We start from the raw sequence: 7,539 nt of genomic DNA, 5'->3' as shown, positions 1-7,539 counted from the left end.
GACTTCGGGAGACTCCCCCAGAAGGGGATCTTCGTGTGACCTGGCCAGAGGACCGAGTCACAAAGCAGTTGTGCTGCAACTCTGGGTGGAAGGAAAGCTGCACCCGTGACAAAGAAGGAAGGGGGCACTGAACAGGGCGGAGCTAATCCCTGGACTTGCCTGAAGGAGGCAGTATTCAGCTGTGAGTAGAGCACCCTGCAACAATCCGTACTTAGAACAGAAGTGTATATTTAAGGAAGCGCACTGTAATTCTGTAGAAACATTCTGTTATGGCACAGATCACCAAGTGATGCTGTTACACGTAAGCTTCCAAAACCTTTTTCTTAACAGTGCGAGCAAGTTTTGACTCCTGGGAAGACATGCTGCAGGAGTGGTGATTTATGCAGAGGTAGTTTTAGGAGAGAGGGAGGTGTGGGAGCAGCTGGACAGTCTGCTCTTTGTCATGGTCTCAAATGAAAATTAATTCTTGAAACAGTTGCTCCCTGGAAACCAGGTTTTGGTGTTGGGCTGAAATTCCTATGAGACAGGATTGTCTTGCTACACACACACACAGACACACTCCTGAAGAATGCAAGTTCCACTCCATCACTCTGTTCCACTGTTCCTGTCTGGCTAGCTGTAGGCACAAAATAGTGCCTTGCAGTGTTATGGGTCATCTCATGATGGCTCATAGTAACTGGTCGCTAGGGCAGAACACAGTGCCCAGGTGTTGAGCCAAATCCTGCTTGCCTCACTGCTGTGAAAAGTCCCACTGAACTCAAAAGGGCTATTCACATGAAGGAAGTAAACAGTGTTCAACCAGCCAGGTGTGCTCTTAATTATGCACTTTAAGCAAGATTTTTCAGAAGTGACTAGCAATTTTGATTGCCTCCATTTCCGGTTGCTCAGCTGGAGACACCTCAAAGCTGGTTTTTGGACAGGGCCGAGCGCCCATCCTCTGAAAATCAATCCCCCCAAAGGTGCCTCAAGCTGAGTAGCCAGAAACTGAGGCAACCAAATGAGCTAGTCACCTTTTTGGAAATCTCGGCTTTCACCTTCTGTACTCCCAACACACGTGCACAAGTTCCCGTTTTCGGTCATTGATCAAAGATCCATTTTTAGATATGTGGCTTCCATGTGCCATTTTGGAAGAAAAGTGTGGAAATTATACATGTGACAAATGTGGCTTTTTAATGGAGAAATGGCTCGAAATTCTGAAGTCATTAAGGGAAAATTAAGGTGCAATTAAGCAACTGTTTGGGGTAATTTCACAGTAGCACTTCATAAACAGAAGCCATAAAAGGGATAGAACATTCTGACATTTATTTCCCTGCCATTCTTGTAGATTGAAATATTTTGCCTCTTTGCTCTTAGACATTCAGGAACTCGGAGTACCTCTGATTCATGCTGTCACCACTAAGCCAGTGGGAAGAGACTTTTGGTGGGCAATTTAGGGTACTTTGAGGATACTTCAAGGAGCTATCTGGGTACACCAGGCACTGTGGTATAAGTGTGGGGGTGGGTGGGGGGGGCTTAGAATTGTCATTGTCTCTTGTCTATGTAGATGCTGAAGGCCGGATATTTACAATTTGAAGGTGGTATAGGGTAGAAGGTAGGTAGGACATTTGACTGAGCTTTCAACCACTATAGAGAGAGAATTGATATGGTAAGAAGTGGAAGGAGGCTTGTGTGGGGAGGGGCTAAGTAGGTAGGTAGTTGACTTCAAACAGGGAAAACTAATCTGAAGAGAGGGAGGATTTAGTGTACAGAAGAATGAAAGACCGTGCCATGCGCCTGTGTCCATCCGGAGCGTAATTATAATTCCCCTTTCCTTTTGCTATCTCCCTTTTCAGTGTTGCCATCTCTTCCAATTGTATAATGAGTCTTGTGCTCTTTGAGTCTTTAGTCTTTTTTTTTCTTAAAGCCCCAGCTCCTAGAGTCTTGTGAATGAGAATTTCAGCTTCCATTTAAAAACTAGGACTTTTTAGCTCTCATGGTTGTGGAGAAAAGCCAGAAAACACTCCCCTAAATGATTAAAAGACAACAGGACAAATAAAGATCCAACACTGAAACTGTGATGATTTGGGGGTTAAAAATCAATGATAGATTTAAAAAAAATTGGGTCTCTTGATGGACCATCTTATTTCTGAATCTTTTAGGTATCACGTTTCAGTTTTCTCTGTAAACACATGGTTTAGAAACATACCTGTGGTTGGTTTGTTTTTTTAAATGAAACTTGAAATTCTTGGATTCACAAGATTCCAGGATCTGGGGCTTTAAGAATAAGATTAAATGTTGCACAACTCGCTGTAAAAGTTGGCAGCACTGTCTTTGCTTCACTCCCCCTGTGCTCGTTGTCCATGTGCATCCACTGATATATAAGCCAGCAGCAGTGCTGTGACATGACTAGCCCTGCTCCCACTGCTGAGAACTGAGTGAGCAGACAGGACCATCTGACCTCTCTACCCTACCACCCTGGCTAGCTAGAGTGCTGTATGGGAAATTTCCACCTCTGACTTCCTGCTACCAGCCTGTCTCTCATTGTGGGAGGGGAATGTCACTCCTGAAGGGGAGCTCAGTTGTGCTCAAGCAGGGACATAAGATTGGTGACAGGAGACCTGGTCAGCTCTGGGTCCGTTGGCTAGCTGGGAGGAAATGGCAGCATCTGAGCTGCAGGAAGACATGCATACTGATACAGCAAATTGAATACAGCCCAACACGAACATGAGCTCAGGACTGGGAGACTGGCTCAGGGAGAGTCCAGGTCCACATCTACAGCCAGCCTGGTGGGGAGCTCCATCCCCAGCTGAGGAAGCTGTGAACAGCTCAAGGACCGTAAAGACAGCTGCCTGCTGAGGTCAAGGTGTGCCTCTTCTGCTAGGGTGGAGGACGTACCTTTTCAGCATACTCTCCGAGCAGTGAAACCGGCTGGGTTTCAGGTGGCTCTGAGGAAGCACACCAAGAAGCCACCAGGCCATTCTGTCAAAAGCCTGGTTGTTGCACATTATAATCCTTTCTCCTTGATTATCAAAGCAGTGACTTCTGAATGCATAGTGTTCTTGCGGGGGCTGGTAGGTGAAGCAAGAAGGATGAGAGTACCCAGATAACACAGTGCTGGAGTTGTACAAGAAGCTAGATAAAGACATGGGTAGAGCATTTGGTGTCAAAAGCCATCACCTGAGTTTGATGATCCTGTCCATATAGGAGGTGAAGGGGCTGCTTTTTACATACAAAAGCTTTTTAAGGTTTGTCCTATGTACTTTAAGGTCTAACTCCTAAACCCAAAGTAGTCAGTGGGAATCTTTCCATAGACTTCAGTGAGCTTCGGAGCAGAATCTCCAAGACTACCCTTCTGCTGTCGGCTTACCCAGACCATTGAAATTCACTGCAATATGGGGGGGCTAAAGTCATTAGATGTGCCAATCTGGGCTCCGGGAGCAGAGCTTTTGGCAGAAGACCTTTGACTTAGGCATTTACTCTTCTCCTTTGGTGCAACAGGACCTGAGTTTTCTGGTCTCTAGAGTAGCTTGCAAAGATTTACATACTTCCTCTGGCGGAATACCTTGAGTAAAAGTCAGCAGGCTGAAGGGGAAGGTTAAGATGGCTACTGAAAGTCTTGTGTGCCTTTTAAAAACTGAAATGAATCTGCACTTGCAACCTTGCATAGGTACATTTAAACACAATCAAGCAGGGATAATAAGTACTGATGCCATCAGAAGAAAACTCATCATTTTAATAAGATTCCCAAGTTAGCGTAGCATGATCTTTAAAGCACCCTGCAACATCATGGCATACAAATGGTGAAGCCATTAGGTGGATACTTGAAAAGAATGAGGAAAAGCCAAGAAACAATGGAACTAGTAAGTATACAACACAACTCTTCAGCTCTGCAGTGTGTGTGGGTTTTTTTAAATATATTTTTAAAAAAATTGCAGAAGAAACAGATGTATCTGCCAGAAGTTAAATACACATCTGTTAAGGATGCTCTTCTCATATTCAGGGTCAGAAAAATATGTACAAATGTAGCACCTTGCTGATTGACAGAAAATCCTCAGTTCTGGCACTGGGAAACTTGTTTTCTTGACAGCACTTTGTTTTAAGGCTAGAGGCAGAAAAATGTCTTCTGCTTGTCCTTAAACTGGAAGGCCCTTTGTTCGAGATACTTATACCATTTGCAGATAATGATGTGCATTGCAGTTTCAGCTGTCTGCATATGCATTTTTATGTTTTTTTATGACAGCTCTGCGTACTGAACTAAAAGGCCATTTAGAGCTGTCAGGAACTGACAAGCATTACCCTTTACATTTACAATTCTGTTAGCATGCATTGTCAGGTGGGTTCACCATTCCACCGACATATGATTTGCTTTGAAACCTATGTATGACTTTAATACAGCAGTCTCCAAAAAAAAAGCCTTATTAAGATTTCCTTTTCCATTTATCTTTTACTTTTTTTTCACTTTTTATGTGACTTTTTTCTTTTTCTTTTCCTCCTTTAACAGTTCTGTAAAGAGAAACAAGGAGAGAGAACTCTTCCCTGGAACATTGCAGTGTGTTCTGGCACGACTCTCACACCATCCTGTGAGGTAGTATGAAAAGGAGTTGATTTTTAGTCCATTTACTTAAAAAAAAAAAAAAAAAAAAAAAAAAAAAAAAAAATGCTACCGGTGTGTTACAAATATTGAACTAGCCTATGAAAGTAAAATGAGCAAAATACCTGCAATTTGCAATAGTGACATGAGCTTATAATATTATAATCCTCAGCAAACAGCTGCCTGATCCAGTAAGATCTATTTCTATCCCTGTGGGCCAGTTTGTGATACATTTGCTCCTGTTGAGTAGCCTTTTACTCCTCCAGCAACTCCACTGATTTCTTTTCTCTTAATTCAGGTTATATTCTGGTCACTGCACCATTATTTACCTTCAAAGGTCCAGATTCAGCTGTGATATACACTTCATGCAACCACATTTTGGCTTCAAAGAAGCAAACCTGTGAAGAATTTGACCCTAAGTGTGTTATGGAATATACTGATATTTATTAATTGTATAACAGTAGGACCCAAAGACCCCTGCTGACACTGTGGGTGGGGGAACCCTGTGCTAGGCACACATAGTAAGAGCCAGTCCCTGCTCTGAAGAGCTTACTGTCTAAATAAGCAAGACAAAGGTGCGGGAGGCACAGAATGAAGGAATTTGCCCAAGATCGCACAACAAGCCATTGCAGAACTAGGACTAGAACTCGGGTTGTCTTAACCAGTTATTCCCAGAGCTCTAGTCTTTTTCCCTTCAGTTTGCTCACTCAACTGAAATTGAGGGCCAGGGGAAGAATTCATTTCAGGTCAGCCCAAAACAATTTAAAAAAAATTTTTTTTATGGTGCATTGAAAGAGTTGAAGAAAATTCACTTTGGGTCAAATGAAACATTTTGTTCAATTGAAAAAAATGAAAATTGAAAAATCCAATCATTTAATTTTTAAAATTTCAATGAAACACAATTTCTTTTGGGGTTTTTTTGACTGAACCAGTTTGGCAAATTTAACACGGATTCGCAAAATGTTTTGGTTTCTCCAAATCCATTTGTGTGCGCTTGCATGTGGGTGAAGGGGGCAGAGGGGGAATAAGTAAGTTCTGGTAGAAAATTGGGTCAGCTCAATTCCTCACATCTAGTCCAGGCTGCTCCTCAGCTGGAGCATGGGAGAGGTAGGCCATTCCAGTGACAATTAAGGGAACAATGTACATGTAATCTTTATTATATATTTAAGTGCTGATAGTATGGTCAGTATATCTCAGGACACAGCAGAAGACCCATTCCCCAAAGTTTATAATCTAAATAGCCGCCTCCAATCTAAACACACTTTCTGGAATGAATAGATTGAGAAGATTATTATTTAGGTCTATGTTAGACTGACTCACACTGCTTAAAAATCTAGTCCTCAGTACTGAGTGGCTGAAAGATGGGATAGTATTAAAAAGAACTGGAAGATTGTTACCATCAGAGCTACAATTTTCTTCTTTGATTTCTCCTGTTTTATATACAGGCCACTTCAAAGTGAAGACTTATTAACTCAGCAAACCCATTTATTTGTAGTAGATCCTATAGATAGATATGAGTGGATGCCTTTTAGTTCAAGAGGGCACCACAAGAATTAGAGATCTGAGTGGGGAGTCCTTCAGAGTAAAATAAGATGTGGTATTCTATAGAAAGCCAATCTTAAGACTGATTTCTTTCTATCCATTGTGTGAATGCAAACCCTAAACATTATCTTAAAACAGCTGCTGTGCGCATATTAGTGATAAATTTGAATCTATTTCCTATGCCCCCTAAGCTCCTCATCTATCTTTATACATTTGATATAAGCACAGGTTGCTTATACAAGCAGACACAAACTCACTGGGGTTATCTCTGTCTGCATGGCAACCATCCATTTGTAACTTTTTGGGACCTCCAGGCTCACCAATTACAGTTGATCTCCTAATATATCACTCTTTTATTCTGTAATTGTTTGTTTTACAGATTGTGTAGACTTCACATTTGTGAGGTCTCGAGGGCTGATCCTGCTTCAATTGATTTCCATGGTATAAACTTCAGTGGGAGAAGGATCAAGGCATAAACTAATAAAGATAAAATAAGTATCCTTCAACTTTATCCCAAAGGTGTAAATTGTCAGTGTAACATACAGAAGAATGCAGCTGTGCAGTTCCCATTAAATTAACTTAGTTCCCACCACATTTTACTCTCAAGTATCTATTAGGCGGCACTGGAGCAAAGAAGATCCTTTTGAAAGGTCCTTCACTGAGGTTTGTTTATTCTCCGTGTGAGTGAGAAACTCCCTGCACCCAGTCTCCCTCCCTACCGCCTGGCCTGTGGCTTACTGCTCTGAAACAAGAGGAAAAGATGCGCACAGTCATTCCATCTCCTCCTCCTCCTCTGTCACTAGTTAACGTTTTGCCCTAACCTGGAATACCCTCCCGGGACCCATTATACTATTCTAATGCAGGCACTCACTAATAACTACCTTTAAAGGATTTGTTTATTCGCCTCATGTACACTTGGACCTCATATCAAATTTCTCTTCCTTGCAAATTAAGGAAGCTGCCTATTCGTGTGTGTTGATCCCTGTGTGATACAGTTAAGTGAAGGCCAAATTCATCCCATGAGTAAATCCGTCCCGTTAGACTAGGATGTAGCTACTGAGCCTACTCCACCTTAAATTTTTGCTCTAATCCAGCCATTGAAATTCCACAGATCTTTCATTTTGTGCAAAGCTTTCTCCACCAAATTGTTGTGATCCTGAAAACTAGCAAGTTTCATCCATAAAAAGCCTTTTTTTGCCCAGTTCTTGACTGAACTACTCAGAACACTGTAAACAGATGGCTGGATCTGCATTAGGGTCAGCCTGGGCTTCAGAGCTTGGTTTGAAAGACCAATCAGGACTAGAGTTCAGGTTTTGATTGCACCAAAATCTTGCAATTTGCTCTCAAAAGATCTCCAACTTCAGACTGCACATGACCTATGTCAGGGTTCCCTCCCCACTCTGAACTCTGGGGCACAGATGTGGGGA

The sequence above is a fragment of the Natator depressus genome, chromosome 8 (genome assembly GCF_965152275.1).
Source record: "Natator depressus isolate rNatDep1 chromosome 8, rNatDep2.hap1, whole genome shotgun sequence".
NCBI classification, from domain to species: Eukaryota; Metazoa; Chordata; order Testudines; family Cheloniidae; genus Natator; species Natator depressus.
The sequence above is the reverse complement of the archived record's forward strand: the minus strand, read 5'-3'. Positions refer to the sequence as shown.